This window comes from Neomonachus schauinslandi, chromosome 9, assembly GCF_002201575.2.
Source record: "Neomonachus schauinslandi chromosome 9, ASM220157v2, whole genome shotgun sequence".
Classification (NCBI taxonomy): domain Eukaryota; kingdom Metazoa; phylum Chordata; class Mammalia; order Carnivora; family Phocidae; genus Neomonachus; species Neomonachus schauinslandi.
The window spans coordinates 199,079-217,459 of record NC_058411.1 but is presented as its reverse complement, the minus strand read 5'-3'; positions in this window follow the sequence as shown (position 1 = coordinate 217,459).

The window sequence follows — 18,381 nt, the reverse complement described above, 5'->3', positions numbered from 1 at the left end:
ATAAATTATATCCGGAGTTCCCTGTGGATTAAAAAAAGCAAACAATACGAACATGGTCATTTATAACCTTATGCGAATGTATCCTCAAACATATGTGTTGAAATCTCATATGTGAGAGACAGAATCAAAGGAGTGGGAGAGAAAGAGAGAATGTGCAACAGAGAAAAATGACTTTTCTGTAATAAATTCATAATTCATAAGGTCTTCAGAACACATGGAGGGATCTGTCTGTAAGGACCACAGAAGACAGAGAAATCAAGGTGAAAAACCAAGATGCTCCAGATACTGCCCATAAGCCCACGTCCAGCTTCCCTGTCATCCTCCTTCTTCCCATGAGGAATTCGGGTCTGGATGGTGGTTGATGGGTTCATCCTGGGGCTAGGACCCCTGAAGGGGCCTGTGTAGTAAGGTCTCCATGTCTCAGGTTCTGTGGGAAGGGAAAACCAGAGCTTCCCTTCCCAACTCAGATTAATGTGTTCCTCCCTAGAACCATCTGTGCTCAGGGTGAGTAAAGGACGATGTGGGTTGGATTTGGGCTGTTATGATTGTTAATATTGTTCTTGTTTCTCTGGTGCCTGGCTCTCAGGACAGCAGGGACCTCAGTGCAGAATATTGACTCCATGACGTCGTGAATTAATGGAAGAGATTTAGGAAAATGTAAGAGATGGTGAAAACAGGTAAGTCCTGTGTGAGGAGGACCAGAATGTAAGTAAATGAGGACTGGGGTTGCATCTGTTGTCCAGATGTGGACAAGCATGTGGGAGGTGACATTGTATGGAATCGGGAAAGGGGCACAAGGAGTCCTAGTTCCTGGGGGACCCCTGGGAGGAGGGTCTCTTTTATAACCTGGGAGACCTCAGTATTCTCTCTGGAGACCCCTTCACCATGCCCTGGGTCTTCTTCTTCCCAGGTGGGGATTGTCTCCAAGGGGTTGGACAGGGAACTGGACTCAGCCAGAACGGATGGTTCTATTGCAAGTAGAGCCAACCTCCCTCTGACCCAAGGGCTGCTTACACATTCAGCAAACCCCCACCCCTAGTCCAGAGGCTCCACCCTGTTTTGGAATCTCTCTGCTCCACCATGTCCTCCATCCTCTCATGTTTAAAGTCTTGGGTGTGGGATAGACGGACAAAGACAGTGGAGGAGTAGGGGACCCTATTTGAACTGGTCCCCGGAATTGAGATGGATATCTCCCAGACCACTCTGAACACCCACAAAATCAGCCTGAGATGTAAGAGGATATATCTTGATCTCTACAAACAGAATACTGCTGGAAGTTGTTTTTGAGGTATAAAATAGGGAGCTGTGATTCTGCGGGCAGATAGAAGATAAAAGGAAGGGGGGTGGGAGCCTCTGGAATCCTGCACATCCGGAATGAGAAAGCTTCCTGCGCTGGGGAGCAGGCACAGCCTTGCACACCGGTAGCGGTGGGAAAAGGACATTAGGGCAGCCCCCTGGACTGAAAACTGGAGCTTCAGGACCATGCATGTTATCTGGGGGCGACTGGCTGTTTTAGGAGCACAAAGGGGAGAGACATACCTGGACCTGAAAGCGAGGGCTGGGAGTGCTGCTGTGGGGTGCACAACCCAGGATGCTGTGGTTTTAGCAGCACAGACAGAAATGGAGACAGTGTGGCCTGGAGAGCTCACTGGAGAACAGACTGCGGTCTCTTTGCTCTGAGGCAGAGGGTTGGAAATGGTCATTTCTGCTCTGACTCTCGGAAGAGACATGGAAAGCCGCTAGGGAAAGCTGCCAGAGAACAAAAGCCCCCCAAACCGGCTTTCACAGCCCATTCCCCCCACATGGGGCAGGGCAACTCTGTCCTAAAGGGTTGCCTAAGTAACAGCATGGCAGACCCCTTCCCCAGAAGACAGGATGGGAGAATGAGAGGCCAACAACCCTAAGGTCCTTAGACAACAGGTGCATCTTGCTTGGGTTGTGGTCAATAATTTGGACTCCTTACATTCCCTCAACCACCCCTTAACAGAATGACTAAGAGGAGGAACCCCAAAATAGGAAAGACTCAGAGACTGTAACTTCTGCCACAGATTTATAAATGGATATAGATACAAGCAAGATGTCAGAAATGGACTTCAGGGTAACAGTTATGAAGTCAATAGCTAGAATGGATAAATTGATTCATGGCAATGGAGAGTCTCTAAGGGCAGAAATGAAAACTGAATTGGCAGAACTTAAAAGTCTTTCTTTTATTATTATTATTATTATTGTAGTTTTTAATTTTATTATGTAATGTTAGTCACCATACAATACATCATTAGTTCTTGATGTAGTGATCCACGATCCATTGTTTTCGTATAACACCCAGTGCTCCATGCAGTACGTGCCCTCCTTAATACCCATCACCGGGCTAACCAATCCCCCCACCTCCCTCCCCTCTAAAACCCTGTTTGTTTCTCAGAGTCCATAGTCTCTCCTGGTTCATCTCTCCCTCCAATTCCTCCCGCCCATTTTTCCCTTCCTTCTCCTAATGTCCTCCATGTTATTCCTTATGTTCCACAAATAAGGGAAACCATATGATAATTGTCTTTCTCTGCTTGACTTATTTCACTGAGCATAATCTCCTCCAGTCCCATCCATGTAGATGTAAAAGTTGGGTATTCATCCTTCCTGATGGCTGAGTAATATTCCTTTGTACATATGGACCACATCTTCTTTATCCATTCATCTGTTGAAGGGCATCTCGGCTCTTTCCACAGTTTGGCTATTGCGGACATTGCTGCTATGAACATTGGGGTGCATATGGCCCTTCTTTTCACTACATTGGTGTCTTTGGGGTAAATACCCAGGAGTGCAATTGCTGGGTCATAGGGTAGCTTTAGTTTTAAATTTTTGAGGAACCTCCACACTGTTTTCCAAAGTGGCTGTACCACCTTGCATTCCCACCAACAGTGTAAGAGGGTTGCCCTTTCTCCACAACCTCTCCAACATTTGTTGTTTCTTTCCCTGTCCATTTTTGCCATTCTAACTGGTGTAAGGTGGTATCTTAGTGTGGTTTTGATTTGGATTTCCCTGATGGCTAATGATGATGAACATTTTTTCATGTGTCTGTTAGCCATTTGTATGTCTTCTTCAGAGAAGTGTCTGTTCATGTCTTCTGCCCACTTTTTGACTTGATTATTTGTTTTTTGGGTGTTGAGTTTGAGAAGTTCTTTATAGACTTTGGATACCCGCCCTTTATCTGTAGTGTCATTTGCAAATATCTTCTCTCATTCTGTGGGTTGCCTCTTTGTTTTGTTCACTGTTTCCTTGGCTGTGCAGAAGATTTTATCTTGATGAAGTCCCAAAAGTTCATTTTTGCTTTTGTTTCACTAGCTTTTGGAGATGTATCTTGAAAGAAGTTGCTGTGGGCGATGTCAAAGAGGTTACTGCCTATGTTCTCCTCTAGGATTTTGATGGACTCCTGTCTCACATTGAGGTCTTTCATCCATTTTGAATTTATCTTTGTGAATGGTGTTAGAGAATGGTCGAGTTTCATTCTTCTGCATGTGGCTGTCCAATTTTCAGAGCACCACTTATTGAAGAGACTGTCTTTTTTCCATTGCATATTTTTTTCCCTGCTTAGTTGAAGATTATTTGACCATAGAGTTGAGGGTCCATATCTGGGTTCTCTATTCTGTTCCATTGGTCTGTATATCTGTTTTTGTGCCAGTACCATGCTGTCTTGGTGATCACTGATTTGTAATATAGCTTGAAATCAGGCAACGTGATGCCCCCAGCTTTGTTTTTCTTTTTCAACATCTCCTTGGTGATTCGGGGTCTTTTCTGATTCCATACAAATTTTAGGATTGTTTGTTCCAGCATTTGAAAAATGTCATTGGAATTTTGTTCAGGATGGCATTGAAGGTATAGATTGCTCTGGGTAGCATAGACATTTTAACAATGTTTATTCTTCCAGTCCATGAGCATGGAATATTTTTCCATCTTTTTGTGTCTTCTTCAATTTCTTTCATGAGTGTTTTGTAGTTCCTAGAGTATAGATCCTTTACCTCTTTGGTTAGGTTTATTCCGAGGTATCTTATGGTTTTTGGTGCTATTGTAAATGGAATCATTTCTCTAATTTCTCTTTCTACAGTTGTGTTGTTAGTGTATAAGAAAGCAACTGATTTCTGTGCATTGATTTTGTATTCTGCCACATTACTGAATTGCTGGATGAGTTCTAGTAATTTGGGGGTGGAGTCTTTTGGGTTTTCCAATAAGGTATCATGTCATCTGCAAAAAGAGAGAGTTTGACTTCTTCTTTGTCAATTTGAATACCCTTTATTTCTTTTTGTTGTCTGATTGCTGTTGCTAGGACTTCTAGTACTATGTTGAACAATAGTGGTGAGAGTGGGCACCCTTGACGTGTTCCTGATCTTACGGGAAAGGCTCTCAGCTTTTCCCCATTGAGGATGATATTCACTGTGGGTTTTTCATAGATGGATTTTATGAGCTTGAGGAATGTTCCCTCTATCCCTATACTCTGGAGAGTTTTAATCAGGAAAGGATGCTGTTATTTGTCAAATGCTTTTTCTGCATCAATTGAGAGGACCATATGGTTCTTCTCCCTCCTCTTATTAATGTGTTCTATCACATTGATTGATTTGCAAATGTGTTTTGTAGTTCCTAGAGTATAGATCCTTTACCTCTTTGGTTAGGTTTATTCCGAGGTATCTTATGGTTTTTGGTGCTATTGTAAATGGAATCATTTCTCTAATTTCTTAGAATTAGAGAACCACCCTTGCATCTCGGGGATAAATCCCACTTGGTCGTGGTGGATGATCCTTTTAATGTATTGTTGGATCCTATTAGCTAGGATTTTGTTGACAATTTTGGAATCCATATTCATCAGGGATATCGGTCTGAAATTCTCCTTTTTGATGGGGTCTTTGCCTGGTATGGGGATTAAGGTAATGCTGGCCTCATAGAATGAGTTTGGAAGTTTTCCTTCTGTTTCTATTTTTTGAAACAGCTTCAGTAGAATAGGTATTATCTCTTCTTTGAAAGTTTGGTAGAATTCCCCAGGGAATCCATTAGGCCCTGGACTCTTGTTTTTTGGGAGGTTTTTGATCACTGCTTCAATCTTGTGACTGGTTATTGGCCTATTCAGGTTTTCAATTTCTTCCTGTTTCAGTCTTGGCAGCTTATAGGTTTCCAGGAAGGCCTCCATTTCATCCAGATTGCTCAGTTTATTGGCATATAGTTGTTGATAATAATTTGTAATAATTGTTTCTATTTCCTTGGTGTTAGTCATGATCTCTCCCCTTTCATTCATAATTTTATTAGTTTGGGTTCTTTCTCTTTTCTTTTGGATAAGTCTGGCCAGTGGTTCATCGATCTTATTAATTCTTTCAAAGAACCAACTTCTAGTTTCGTTGATCTGATCTACTGTGTTTCTGGTTTCTAATTCATTGATTTCTGCTCTAATTTTAATTATTTCTCTTCTAATGCGTGGCTTAGGCGTCATTTGTTGCTTTTTCTCTAGTTCTTTAAGGTGTAGAGTTGGTTGGTGAATTCGGGATTTTTCTATTTTTTTGAGTGAGGCTTGGATGGCTATGTATTTCCCCCTTAGGACCGCCTTTGCAGTATCCCATAGGTTTTGGACCGATGTGTTTTCATTCTCATTGATTTCCCTGAATTGTTTAAGTTCTTCTTTGATTTCTTGGTTGACCCAATATTCTTGAGCAGAGTGGTCTTTAGCTTCCAAGTGTTTGAATTTCTTCCAATTTTTTTTTTTTTTTTTTGTGATTGAGTTCCCGTTTTAGAGGATTTTGGACTGAGAATATGCAGGGAATAATCTCAATCATTTGGTATCGGTTGAGACCTGATGTGTGACCCAGTATATGGTCTATTCTGGAGAAAGTTCCATGTGTGCTCGAGAAGAATGAGTATTCTGTTGTTTTAGGGTGGAATGTTCTCTAAATATCTATGAGGTCCATCTGGTCCAATGTATCATTCAAAGCTCTTGTTTCCTTGTTGATTTTCTGCTTAGATGATCTGTCCATTGCTGAGAGTGGAGTATTGAGGTCTCCTACAATTAACGTATTGTTATCAATATGACTCTTTATTTTGGTTAACAGTTGGCTTATGTATATGGCTGCTCCCATGTTGGGGACATAGATATTTACAATTGTTAGATCTTCTTGTTGGATAGACCCTTTAAGAATGATATAGTGTCCTTCTGTGTCTCTTCTGACAGACTTTAGTTTAAAATCTAATTTGTCTGATATAAGAATTGCTACCCCAGCTTTCTTTTGAGGTCCGCTGGCATGGAAGATAGATCTCTATCCCTTCACTTTCAGTCTGGATGTATCTTTAGGTTCAAAATGAGTCTCTTGTAGACAGCGTAATGGATGGGTCCTGTCTTTTTATCCAATCTGCAACCCTGTGCCATTTTATGGGAGTGTTTAGGCCATTCACGTTGAGAGTGATTATTGAAAGATAGGAATTAATTGTCATCATGTTGCCTGTGAAGATGTTGTTTTTATAGATTTGTCCCTGTGAATTTCTGTTGTAGATCACTCTTGGGGTCTTTCTCCTTTTATAGAACCCCCCTTAATATTTCTTGCAGGGCTGGCTTAGTGGTCACATATTCTTTCACTTTCTGCCAGTCTTGGAAGCTCTGCATCTCTCCATCCATTCTAAATGAAAGCCTTGCCAGATAAAGTATTCTCGGCTGCATGTTCTTCTCATTTAGTACCATGAATATGTCTTGCCAGGCCTTTCTGGCTTGCCAGGTCTCTGTGGATAGGTCTGACGTTATTCTGATGTTCCTCCCTCTGTACGTAAGGAATCTCTTCCCCCTAACTGCCCTTGAGATGGTTTCCTTGGTTCTAAGATTTGCAAGTTTTACTATTACATGCCGGGGTGTTGGCCTGTTCTCCTTGATCTTAGGAGGGGTCCTCTCTGTCTCTAGAACTTGAATGTTTGTTTCATTCCCCAGATTAGGGAAGTTCTCAGCTATGATTTGCTCAAATATATCTTCTAGCCCTCTCTCTCTCTCCACTCCCTCTGGGATTCCAATTATTCTGACATTGGAATGCCTCATGCTGTCACTTATTTCTCTGATTCTATTTTCATGGATTCTGAGTTGTTTTTCCCTGGCCTCCTCTTTTCCCTTTTTATCTATTATACTGTCTTCCAGATCGCTTATTCTCTCTTCTGTCTCAGTTACCCTAGCTGTTAGATTATCTAGATTGGATTAGATCTAATTGATAGCATTTTTAAGTTCTGCCAATTCACCTTTTATTTCTGCCCTGAGAGACTCTATGTTGCCATTAATTGGTTTCTCCATTCTAGTTATTGTCTTCACAATTGCTAGCCTGAATTCCATCTCTGACATCTTGGTTATATCTGCATCCATTTGTAAATCTGCAGTATAAGTCATAATCTCTGAGTCTTTTCTGTTTTGGGGGCTCCTCCTCCTAGTCATTCTGTTGATGGATGTTTGAGGGAATGTATAGATTCCAAATTATTGACCAGAACCCAAGCAAGATGCACCTGTTTTCTTGGGACCTTAGGGTTGCTGGCCTCTTGTTTTCCCAGCCTGTCTTCTGCGGGAGGGGCCTGCCATGCTGTTACTCAGGCAACCCTCTTTGGGTGGAGTTGCCCTGCACCCCTGTGGCGGGGGATGGGCTCAGTGGGAATCAGTCTTTGGGGCTTTTCTTCTCTGGCGCCTTTCCCTGGCGGCTTTCCGTGTCTCTTCCATGAGTCAGAGCAGAAGAGACTGTTTCCAACCCTTTGCCTCAGAGCAGAGAGACCACAGTCTGTTCTTCAGTGAGCTCTCCAGGCCACACTGTCTCCATTTCTGTCCGTGCTGCTATAAGCTGCAGCGGCCTGGGTTGTGCGCCCCTCTGCAGCACTCCCAGTCCTGCCTCCAGATTAGGGCACGTCTCTGCCCTTTGTGCTTCTAAAACTGCCAGCCACTCCCAATTCGCGCGCGTGTGACCCTGCCGCTTGGGGTTTCCACCCCCGGGGGTTGCAGTTCACTGGCGCGACCCCGGGTCACTGGGTTTCCGTCTCGGAGGCTGTAGTTCACGTGAGCGCAACCGTCGCTCCGGTTTCTGTCCAGGGGGCCTGCGGTTCGCATCACGCGACCCCGCTGGTCTAGTTTTCCACCCCGGGGGCTGCCCTAAAGTTCTTTCCCAATGCTACTGGTCTGTGAGTTTGTGCCCCGACCACAGCGCGCAAGGCTGTCACTCACTGGCGGTGTAGGATCCCCACGTCCAGGCACCCTCCCGCCTCCGTTTATCCTCCGATATCTGCCCGCAGAATCACGGCTCTCCGCTTCGTACCTCAAAACCAACTGCCTGCAATATTCTGTTTGTAGAGATCCAGATCTTCTTACATCTCCTTAAAAAGTCTTTCAATGAGATCCAATCTAATCTAGATAATCTAACAGCTAGGGTAAGTGAGGTAGAAGAATGAATTAGTGATCTAGAAGACAAACTGGTAGAAAAGAAGGGGCATAGATATTTACAGTTGTTAGACCTTCTTTTGGATAGACTCTTTAAGAATGATATAGTGTCCTTCTGTGACACTATATCCATGAAAACAAAATTAGAGAAATAAGTGATGCCATGAAATGTTCCAATGTCAGAATTATTGGAATCTCTGAGGGGGTGGAGAGAGAGAGAGGACTAGAAGATATATTTGAGCAAATCATAGCTGAGAACTTCCCTAATCTGGGGAATGAAACAAGCATTCATGTCCTAGAGGCAGAGAGGACCCCTCCCAAGATCAAGGAGAACAGACCAATGCCCCAGCATGTAATAGTAAATCTCACAAATCTTAGAACCATGGAAACCATCTTAAGGGCAGTTAGGGGGAAGAGATTCCTTATGTACTGAGGGAGGAACATCAGAATAACATCAGACCTATCCAGAGAGACCTGGCAAGCCAGAAAGGCCTGGTAAGACATATTTAGGGTACTAAATGAAAAGAACATGCAGCCGAGAATACTTTATCTGGCAAGGCTTTCATTTAGAATGGATGGAGAGGGGCACCTGGGTGACTCAGTCATTAAGCATCTGCCTTCTGCTCAGGTCATGATCCCAGGGTCCTGGGATGGAACCCCACATTGGGCTACCTGCTGGGAACCTGATTCTCCCTCTCCCACTCCCCCTGCTTGTGTTCCTGCTCTCACTATCTCTGTCTCTGTCAAATAAATAAATAAAATCTTAAAAAGAAATAGAATGGATGGAGAGATGCAGAGCTTCCAGGACTGGCAGAAACTGAAAGAATATGTGACCACTAAGCCAGCCCTGGAAGAAATATTAATGGTGGTTCTATAAAAAGAAAAAAGACCCCAAGAGTGATATACAACAGAAATTTACAGAGACAATCTATAGAAACAAGGACTTCACAGGCAATATGATGACAATGAATTCATATCTTTCAATAATCACTTTCAATGTGAATGGTCTAAATGCTCCCATAAAATGGTACAGGATTGCAGATTGGATAAAAAGACAGGACCTATCCATATTCTGTCTACAAAAGACTCATTTTGAAACTAAAGATACATCCAGACTGAAAGTAAAGGGGTAGAGATCCATCTTCCATGCCAACGGACCTCTAAAGAAAGCTGGGGTAGCAATTCTAATATCAGACAAATTAGATTATAAGCTCAAGACTGTAGTTAGAGACACAGAAGGATACCATATCATTCTTTTTTCTTTTTTAAAGATTCAATTTATTTGAGAGACAGAGAGAGATATTGAGAGATAGAGCATGAAGAGAGGAGAGAGGGAGAAGCAGGCTATCCATTGAGCAGGGAGCCCAATTCAGGGCTTTATCCCAGGACCCCAGGATCATGACCCAAGCCGAAGGCAGATGCTTAACCAATTGAGGCACTCAGGTGCCCCGACACTATATCATTTTTAAAGGGTCTATCCAACAAGAAGATCTACTAATTGTAAATATCTCTGCCACCAACATTGGAGCAGCCATCTATATAAGCCAACTGTCAACCAAAATAAACAAACATATTGATAATAATATGTTAATAGTAGGAGAACCTAACACCACATTCTCAGCAATAGACAAATGACCTAAGGAGAAAATCAACAAAGAAACAAGAGCTTTGAATGACACACTGGACCAGATGGACCTCATAGATATATACGAAACATACCATCCTAAAACAACAGAATACTCATTCTTTTCGAGTTCATATGGAACTTTCTCCAGAATAGACTACATATTGGGTCACAAATCAGGTCTCAACAGATACCAAAAGATTGAGATTTTTCCCTGCATATTCTCAGACCATAATTCTTTGAAACTTGAACTCAATCACAAGAAAAAATTTGGAAGAAATTCAAACACTTGGAAGCTAAAGACCACTCTGTTCAAGAATGTTTGGGTCAACCAGGGAAATCAAAGAAGAACTCAAACAATTCATGGAAACCAATGAGAACAGAAACACATCGGTCCAAAACCTATGGGATACTGCAATGGCAGTCCTAAGGAGGAAATACATAGCCATCCAAGCCTCACTCAAAAAAATAGAAAAATCCCGAATTCACCAACTAACTTTACACCTTAAAGAACTGGAAGAAAAACAACAAATGATGCCTAAGCCATGCAATAGAAGAGAGTTAATTAAGATTAAAACAGAGTTAATTAGAAACCAGAAATATGGTAGAGCAGATCAATGTAACCAGAAGCTGGTTCTTTGAAAGAATTAATATGATTGATAAACCACTGGCCAGGCTTATCCAAAAGAAAGGAGAAAGGACCCAATTTAATAAAGTTATGAATGAAAAGGGAGAGATCCCAACTAACACCAAGGAGATAGAAACAATTAGAAATTATCAACAAATATATGCCAATAAATTGAGCAACCTGGAAGAAATGGATGCCTTCCTGGAAACCTACAAACTCCCAACACTGAACAGGAAGAAATTGACAACCTGAGTACACCAATAACCAGTAACGAGATTGAAGCAGTGATCAAAAACCTCCCAAAAAACAAGAGTCCAGGGCCTGATGGATTCCCTGGGGAATTCTACCAAACAGTCAAAGAAGAAATAATACCTATTCTACTGAAGCTGTTTCAAAAAATAGAAACAGAAGGAAAGCTTCCAGACTCATTCTCTGAGGCCAGCATTACCTCGATCCCCAAACCAGGCAAAGACCCCATCGAAAAGGAGAATTTCAGACTGATATCTCTGATGAATATGGATTTCAAAATTCTCAATGAAATCCTAGCTAATAGGATCCAACAGTACATTAAAATGATCATCCACCACAACAAAGTGGGATTTATCCCTGGGATGCAAGTGTGGTTCTACATTCGCAAATCAATCAATGTGATAGAACACATCAATAAGAGGAGAAAGAAGTATCATACAGTCCTCTCAATTGATGCAGAAAAAGCATTTGACAAAATACAGCATCTTTTCCTTATTAAAACTCTTCAGAGTATAGGGATAGAGGGAACATTCCTCAAGTTCATAAAATCCATCTATGAAAAACCTGCAGTGAATATCATTCTCAATGGGGAAAAGCTGAGAGCCCTTCCCTTAAGATCAGGAACACAACAAAGATGCCCACTCTCACCACTACTGGTAAACATAGTACTAGAAGTCCTAGCAACAGCAATCAGACAACCAAAAGAAATAAAACATATTCAGATTGGTAAAGAAGAAGTCAAACTGTCTCTCTTCGCAGATGACATGATACTTTATGTGGAAAACCCAAAAGACTCCACCCCCAAATTACTAGAACTCATCCAGCAATTCAGTAATGTGGCAGGATACAAAATCAATGCACAGAAATCAGTTGCTTTCTTATACACTAACAATGCAACTGTAGAAAGAGAAATTAGAGAAACGATTCCATTTACAATAGCACCAAAAACCATAAGATACCTCGGAACAAACCTAACCAAAGAGGTAAAGGATCTATACTCTAGGAACTACAGAACACTCATGAAAGAAACTGAAGAAGACACAAAAAGATGGAAAAATATTCCATGCTCATGGATCAGAAGAAAAACATTGTTAAAATGTCTATGCTTCCCAGAGCAATCTATACCTTCAACACCATCCCAATCAAAATTCCAATGGCATTTTTCAAAATGCTGGAACAAACAATCCTAAAATTTGTATGGAATCAGAAAAGACCCCGAATCACCAAGGAAATGTTGAAAAAGAAAAACAAAGCTGGGGGCATCACGTTGCCTGATTTCAATCTGTATTACAAAGCTGTGATCACCAAGACAGCATGGTACTGGCACAAAAACAGACATATAGACCAATGGAACAGAATAGAGAATCCAGATATGGACCCTCAACTCTATGGTCAAAGAATCTTCAACAAAGCAGGAAAAAATATGCAATGGAAAAAAGTCTCTTCAATAAGTGGTGCTCTGAAAATTGGACAGCCACATGCAGAAGAATAAAACTCAACCATTCTCTAACACCATACACAAAGATAAACTCAAAATGGATGAAAGACCTCAACGTGAGACAGGAATCCATCAAAATCCTAGAGGAGAACATAGGCAGTAACCTCTTTGACATCGCCCACAGCAACTTCTCTCAAGATCCATATTCAAAGCTAGTGAAACAAAAGCAAAAATGAACTTTTGGGACTCTTGGGACTTCAAAAAGCTTCTGCACAGCTAAGGAAACAGTCAACAAAACAAAGAGGCAACCCACTGAATGGGAGAAGATATTTGCAAAGGACACTATAGACAAAGGGCTGATATCCAAGATCTATAAAGAACGGCTCAAACTCAACACCCAAAAAACAAATAATCAAGTCAAAAAAATGGGCAGAAGATATGAACAGACACTTCTTAAAAGAAGACATAGAAATGGCTAACAGACACATGAAAAATGTTCATCATCATTAGCCATCAGTGAAATTCAAATCAAAACCACTTTGAGATACCAGCTTACACCAGTTAAAATGGCAAAAATTGACAAGGCAAGAAACAACAAATGTTGGAGAGGTTGTGGAGAAAGGGGAACCCTCTTACACTGTTGGTGGGAATGCAAGGTGGTACAGCCACTTTGAGAAACAGTGTGAAAGTGCCTCAAAAAATTAAAAATAGAGCTACCCTATGACCCAGAAATTGCACCCTGGGGTATTTACCCCATAGACACAGATGTAGTGAAAAGAAGCACCATATGCACCCCAATGTTCATAGCAGCAATGTCCACAATAGCCAACCTGTGGAAAGAGCCGAGATGCCCTTCAACAGATGAATGGATAAAGAAGATGTGGTCCATATGTACAAAGGAATATTACTCAGCCATCAGGAAGGATGACTACCCAACTTTTATATCCACATGGATGGGACTGGAGGAGATTATGCTCAGTGAAATAAGTCAAGCAGAGAAAGTCCATGATCATATGGTTTCACTTATTTATGGAACATAAGGAATAGCATGGAGGACATTAGGAGAAGGAAGGGAAAAATGAAGGGGGGGAATTGGAGGGTGAGATGAACCAGGAGAGACTATGGACTCTGAGGAACAAACTGAGGGTTTTAGAGGGAAGGGGGAGGGATTGGTTAGCCCGGTGATGGGTGTTAAGGAGGGCACATACTGCATGGAGCACTGGGTGTTATACACAAACAATGAGTCGTGGATCACCACATCAAAAACTAATGAATTACTTTATGTTGACTAAGATAACATAATAAAATTAATAAAATAGTGCTTAGAATAAAAAAATTTAATAAATTCCTTGGTGTGCATGTTTGGGATAGCAGCTAAGTGTACAAATCATGTTCAGTTTGGACAAAGCTGGGCCACTCCACTGCTTCTGGTATTCCAGAGCTGCCATACTCATCATGAGTGTACTTAACTTCCCTGAAACAGCTTCAGTATGAGGTATGATCACTTGTATACTATGTAATAGGATGGCAGAGTTGATAGAATTTGTCATCAAGAGGTGTTACCTGGCTTGTGTAGGGACCCATTAGAAAAAGGATTGCATACAAATAACAAGATAAACGGTAAACAAGTAATGTAGGTGCCTTGAGGGTTTCCAGTAATGAACACGCCAAGGGGAGCCTACCCTCTACCTGTGATGGAGAGTCACAGATGTAGGTGGGTTTCAGGTTGGGAACATGTGGTATTAACATTATATCCAGTGACTGAGGCACACAGCTCATGGCAGTCAGTATAACACAAGTCTGTAAGGAGATGTTAAGACTCAAATCCTATTGGTCATCACAGCCACATCTTCTGGAAATGCCAGAGAAAATGCCTGGGATCATGTGTCACTAATGTCTTAGTCTGTTTCAGCTGCTGTGAAAATGTACACGGACTGGATGGTTTTAAACATCAGACACACATTTCTCACAGTTCTGGAGTCTGGGAAGTCCCATGTCAAGGTGCAGGCAGATTTGGTGTCTGGAGAGCACCCATGTCCTAGCCCATCTTTGCCCTGTCACCTCACATGGGGTCACGGGGCCAGGAGCTTTCCCAGTCCTGGTGTATAAGGGCACTGATCCCATCATGAGGCTGCACCCTCCTGACCTTAGTGCTTTCCTAAGGCCCCACTTCCTCCTCCCATCACATTGGTGTTAAGTTTCAACATGGTGATGGTAGAGATCACACACATTGAGTTGATATCAGCAACTGAAGGATCAATTAGTTATTCCCTGCAGGTGGAAGGTTCCTCCCACCCACTACCTCAACCTGAGGATTCTTATGGATCCAGTAGAAGCTTCTGGTCTCTGCATGCACACAGCAAACACAAGACCTTCAGAACCAGCTGGTGACCTTGGAGAGTGGACAGCTTCCACTGCAGACATTGGGTAAGACCCCTGTCTACTTCTAGTAGCTTCATTATTATTATTGTCTGCTTATATATTATCATTCTCACTTTCTAGGCACTCAGGTTGTCTATACCTATTGATCACTTATGTTCCCTTTCACTTATTTTTATAGTTTTTGCATGGAATTAGTCATCAGACTTTATCTTCTGATGATTCGTTACTGACACCAGAAGCCTCATTTCTTCATCTTCTTCTTCCCCACACATAGGAAATCTCATAGGAAAGCCTAGGTTGTGTGCCTTTGATGTTCCAGATCCCTCAGGACATTTCTAGCACTGACCCACAATAAAAAAAAAATCCCTGATTTCATATCGTTTCCTGGGTTTATTAAAGCATTTCTGACATGCTGTGTGGCATTCCCCGAGATCCATAAGCATTTTATATTCTCTTGTTATGTGTGTGTTGGATCATCTGATTCACCAACTGTGCCAAACTTGGTTGGGGTCCCTCTGCTTCTGGATGATGTAAACTAAATAGAAGCTGTGAACATGGTGTCCACACAATGATCCCCTGCACTGGGGCCATTGTTCTCTGGCTTTGACTTCATGATGCCCCTGTACCTGATGTCCAGCATGAACTTTATGATGCTGGCTCATAGCTTGTACACTGGGCTGCGTGGTGCTGTGTTGTTGAGTCCAGCTGAACTTTTTTACAGACTTCATGGACATAAATCAGAATATCTATAATTAATCATCAATTTGGGAAAGACTAAGCAAGTGTAAGTGACATTCTGCCTTTTGAACATGAAATATAGTTTTCTCCTATTACACCTAACTTTCCTTTTCACATATGTAGGAGGTAAAATCAAATTATAATTCTAGAGAGGCCCCTGGGGAAACTACTTTATGGAAAGGAAGCACCAAACTGTGACTGGAAATATGCATTTAATCTCTAACTGCACCTGTTTCTGGTGTTGAAAATGTATTGGTGGGTCTTTAGCGCCCCATGGTGACCTGAGTGTCCCCTTGTGTCCCGAGCGCCCCTTGTCTCTTGAGCACCCCCTAGTGACCTGAGCTCCCCAAGGTGACCTGAGTGCCACGAGAGTCCTGAGCGCCCCCTGGTGGATTCTGAGGGTACCTGTAGCCCAGCCCCTCCTGTGACCCTGCAGGGAGGTTTGTGTCTGGGCTCACACTGATGTCTCCTCAGTGTGCCTCTCGCACAGGAATACACGGCCGTGTCCTCGGTTGTCACAGAGCTCAGCTGCAGGGAGAACTGGTTCTTGGACGTGTCAGCAGTGATGGAGATGCGGCCCTGGAAAGCCGGGTTGTACCTTGTGCTACCTGTCCAGTACCCCATCCACTCCAATGCTCTCCCAGGGCGCTGGCGGATCCAGTTCCAATAGTAACTACTGGTCACAGAACCCCCAGAGACAACACATGTGAGAGAGAGGGTCTGTGAGGGCTTCACCAGTCCTGGGCCTGATTCCTGAAGTGTAGGGACAAAGAGAGTCATGGTGAGTCTATCCCATCCCACAGAAAGGCCTCCCATCTATCCCAGAGTTCCCAGACCATTACCCAGGGGAGCTGCCAGAAGGCAGAGGAGGGACCACAGCATCTGCATGGCTGTCTGCAGGTTGGAGAACCAGCATGCTGGCCTCTGCCTGTGATGCCGATTTCTTCTGGGAGCACCCGAGGTGATTTGCATGTGGATCCCTGTGGGGGAGAGAAGGCATTAAAAGATCCTTAGCCCTGGTGACAGTCACCAGCTCTTGGTGTCCCCATGTTGGGTGGTGTGAGGACCCACTGAGCCTGGTCCTAGTGATCTAGGCTCCAGTTCTGCCTGAACTTTTCTCTGGCCCCAGTTGCTCGAGAAGGTTTGTGCTGGAGTTGATGAACATGTGGAAACCTTACAAAGGTTCCCTTGTATTCTATTGTCAGGATGCCCAACTGAGGGCTGCAATTTCAACCTGCAGTTACCTGTTCACAAACCTGGAGGACAAGGCAGTGGTCTGGAGTCTAGACCCTGACTACTTGCACAGTTTGGGTCATTCTCTCTCTCAAATCAGATATGGGGTCCTGGAAATGATGGCAATGGATGCAATCACCAGTCTCCATCTACAAAAGGGGGTGTTAGGAACTATACTTCAGCATTTACATATGGAAACAAGCTCATCTGTGTGGACAGCAAGGCAGAGGGATTGGGTGTTATGTGGATATTCTTTTCTTTTTCTTTTTTTAAAAAATTTTATTTAAATTCAATTAGCAAACATAGGGCACATCATTAGTTTCAGATGTAGTGTTCAATAATTTATCAGCTGCATATAACACCCAGTGCTCATCACATCTGGAGCCCTCCTTAATGCCCATTCCATAGTTGCCCCATGCCCCCACCCACCTCCCTTCCATAACCCTGTTTCTTTCCTATAGCTAAGAGTCTCTCATGGTTTGTCTCCCTGTTTGATGACTCCCATTCAGTTTTCCCTCTCTTCCCCTATGATCCTCTGCACTATTCCTTATATTCCACATATGAGTGAAACTATATAATATCTTTCTTTGATTGACATTTCACTCAGCATAATACCTTCCATTTCCATCCATGGAACAGAAAGGCTTATATGCCACTGATAAGTTGTTGAACATTACGTCTGAGTGTAATGATGTACTTTATGTTGGCTAATTGAATTTGTTTATTTTTTTAAATTTTATTTTATTATGTTATGTTAGTCACCATACAATACATCACCAGTTTTTGATGCAGTGATCCACAATTCATTGTTTTCATACACCCAGTGCTCCATGCAGTACGTGCCCTCCTTAATACCCATCACCAGGCTAACCCATCCCCCTACCCCCTCTCCTCTAGAACCCTCAGTTTGTTTCTCAGAGCCCATAGTCTCTCATGGTTCATCTCTCCTTCCAATCCCCCCCCCTTCATTTTTCCCTTCCTTCTCCTAATGTCCTCCATGCTGTTCCTTATGTTCCACAAATAAGTGAAACCATATGATAATTGATTTTCAATGCTTGATTTATTTAACTTAGCATAAGCTCCTCCAGTCCCATCCATGTTGATAGCCAAACTGTGGCTAATTGAATTTAAATAAGAAAATAACATGTAAAATCCAACCCACATGGTCCTTTACTCATCCTGAGCACAGATAAGGATGAACACATTAATCTGAGTTGGGAAGGGAAGCTCTGGTTTTCTCTTCCCACAGAACCTGAGACATGGAGACCTTACTACATAGGCCCCTTCAGGGGTCCTAGCCCCAGGATGAACCCATCAACCACCATCCAGACCCGAATTCCTCATGGGAAGAAGGAGGATGACAGGGAAGCTGGACGTGGGCTTATGGGCAGTATCTGGAGCATCTTGGTTTTTCACCTTGATTTCTCTGTCTTCTGTGGTCCTTACAGACAGATCCCTCCATGTGTTCTGAAGACCTTATGAATTATGAATTTATTACAGAAAAGTCATTTTTCTCTGTTGCACATTCTCTCTTTCTCTCCCACTCCTTTGATTCTGTCTCTCACATATGAGATTTCAACACATATGTTTGAGGATACATTCGCATAAGGTTATAAATGACCATGTTCATATTGTTTGCTTTTTTTAATCCACAGGGAACTCCGGATATAATTTAT